Below are 3,518 nucleotides of genomic sequence, written 5' to 3' on the forward strand. Positions count from 1 at the left end.
AGGATGGGTTTGTAGGTATGGGATGGGTGTGAGAGTGGGGCTTATATAAATAAATGGGGAAAGTAAATAGGGTTCATCATATAGGGTCAGATTCATAATAAATAGAAACGTGTAATTCATGTAGAATACTTAATAACTTAATTCTATAATGAATAGATGAGACAATTTTGTGCATTTTTTAAATGTTGTGTGGAGCTTAGGGTGTCTTCTTGAAGTTGACATCAAAGAAATTAAAGATGTATCGAATGTGATTTAATTAGCCTTTATTTTTCTTTGAATAATTAAGAATCTAATTATTAACATTTTATGTGTCCTTTATAATTAAAAAATAATAATAATAATAATAAAAAAACTTGTTTTTTTTTACTAAAATAACATTTATTAATAGTTGTCTGTGAAGCAATATACTAATTGGTATAGGCCGATAAGATACAAATAATATGAATATTATTGATAAATAATTTATGATAAACATATTTTAAACCGATTAAAAAATATTAAACTAATTGGTTAAAATTAGGTAACATGAGATGATGGAGGAAGTATAATTTGCTTGTTTCTCTTGAATATTAAATATTCATATCTTTGAGGATTTATAGCGTACTTGTAAAATTATTTTTCCCTAATAATTAAATTTAAAACTGAGTCATGGTCGAACTATTAGCTCATATTCAGATAATTCAAGTGCTTATTACTTGATCAAACTAGTTTAGTATGAATTTAAATGCACTTATGATCTTTATTTTGTTTTATTCACAATTTTGGTCCTTTAATTTTTTAAATCTCAAACTTTTTCTTAACTTATGAATTTTATATAGTTGAATTTTATTGATTTCACAAATAATATGTTTATGCGGCACATTTAAAAAAATAATTATGTGACAACTTAATTAATGATGTGATGTTGTATATTCTCTAGATGGTTTATTTCTTAACTATTAACTTCAATTTTATCAAAATATATTAATATATATCATCATCTAGGTAAAACTTTCTATAATAACATAATTTCATATTATCTATTGAGTTGTCACATATAATAATGTCATTTTCTAAATCTTTAAATTTTAGCTTCAAAATACATGGATAGAAAATTGAAGGACCAAAATCATGAACTTAAAAAAATAAAGAGACCAAAATCTTGAATTAAATAAAATTGATATATCAAAATTGCAATTAAACCTTTGGTATTAATAGAATCACAAAGTATGCAAATGACATTTTATGACTAATTCTTTTTATTTTTGAAAATACATGAAATAGAGATTTTGTGGATAATTTGTATGTATTTTTGTACTAATTGTAGAACTTGATAATGATGATATCATGTTACCATTGTTAATATGTATAAATCCAGCTAAACATGGAGAAATACGGGTCAAATTACACTATTTATAATAAAACATAAATAAAAATATCTTTAAATAATTAGTATATCTAATTTTAATTTTTAAATAACATATTAATATTTTTAAAATTATTTTGTTTATATTTTATTTTAGAAAAAATAGATAGATAGAGTTTGTTTTAGTACTTTCGTTTTTCATAGTATTTCTCTTATTCTACACCATAATTTTAGTGCAATAATCACAACCACCAAATGTTGTTGCCTAGCTTGCGTTGTATGAAAATGTTTGAAGCTGCAATTTGAATTGTCCGTATAACAATATTTGATGTGACTTTTACTGAATTGTTTTTTTTTTCCTCAACATAAGATGGCTATAAATAAAGTGGTCCAACTCTAGAACCACCATGTGAATTTGGATTTATTGCCAAAGTGGTCCAACACTAGAGATCACCATATGGATAAAGATTTGGTATGGAAAACTACTTTTTTTCTCATTCCACGAATTTTCTGGTAAGCTTCTAAATTCGGCTTGAATTAATTAATTGTTTTACACGTTTAAATTAACTAATTTAAATATAAATTTAAAAATATTAAAGATTACAGAAGAAACACTCATAACATATTTGCATAATCAATTTATTGTAAGTTTTCAGTTCGCGTTTAAATCACTCAACATTAAAATCTAGACTATTGAATTTTAATCCAACAATCTTCAACGTGTTGATTATGTGATTGTATAAAATTACACAATTAAAATACAATTCTTAAATATATTGATCAAAACATGTAGAATTAAATAAAATGCAAATATATTTAACTTATAGTTTAATAAATTATAGATTAAATTTCAGATCGATTTACAAACTCAAATATTTAAATAAATTTATTCAGTTCAATTAATTTATCTTTAATTCTTTATTCAAATTGAACCAAGTAGAAATAAAAGTGACCGAAAATTTAACCCTTGGTAATTTTTATTTATTAATAACCACGTGTAATTTATTATATATATATATATATATATATATATATATATATCAATTAATAATTTTTTTATAATAATTAATATTACTTAATTTACTCCCTTTTGTTAATTGCTCAACTTAGATATGCCGTCCGTATTTTAGTTATAAAGAGATTAATAAGATGTGTAATGTAAAATCAAAAGAAAATGTTAAATAATAGCTAAAAATAATATTATTATTAATCAAATAGTTGAGTCTAATTGATTAATGACTTTCAGTCTTGATTATAACAATCATTTATCAGATTTTATGTATTTTTTTATCGAACTCTTTACCACACAAAAAAATTATTGAAAATGAGAGGACAAAAACAAAAATTACTATTTTATATTGATTTGAATATTATTTAGAATTATTAAATAATGAACAATTTATGCTTACTATATTTACAACAACATTTAAATTTAAAAAAGTAAGATAATATATGATGATATAAAATTTAGAATTAATAATCTATTTAACTTGATGATTCAAACCAACCCAAATATAATTATTTTAATTTAGATCAGATTTATAAAATTAAAATAAAAGAACATAAACAAACCAAATAAATATGATTGAATTTCTTTTTTAATAAAAAAAATAGGAATGAATAAATATAAAATCAATTATTTTTTGGAGACAAATATAATCAATTATTTTAAAGATTTAATTTTAATTCTGTACATTTAAAAAAATAATAATTTAGTGTCTAAGGTTAATCTATTAAACTATGAGTTAAATTAATGTGCTAGATGCAGGCCACCAAAATACTTTTGCAAGGCAATCTAATCTAGCCTATTAAGGGTGCGTCTTTTGCCACCTAAATGCTTAAATATACATTATGATCGATCAATTTAAATAAATAAATTATACTTTTAAATTGACCAATTCAAATAAAATCTATGAATTTTTTAGAAGATTTAGAAGAAAAAATTAATTTATGCATCAAAGTAAAATTACAAGATTGAAATAAGTGGTATAAATGAGTGTTTTTCTGATATACAAATTAATTTATGCATCTCAACGTCTAAAACTCATTTTTTATTCAATGCTATACCCTTTTTCTTTATTTTTTTTAGGCTAACCCACAACAAACAGACAAATAGGAGCTTCATTAGTTGGGCCGCCCAATCAGTTGAAGATATTATATATATATATATATA

Source organism: Cicer arietinum, chromosome 2, assembly GCF_000331145.2.
Source record: "Cicer arietinum cultivar CDC Frontier isolate Library 1 chromosome 2, Cicar.CDCFrontier_v2.0, whole genome shotgun sequence".
Classification (NCBI taxonomy): domain Eukaryota; kingdom Viridiplantae; phylum Streptophyta; class Magnoliopsida; order Fabales; family Fabaceae; genus Cicer; species Cicer arietinum.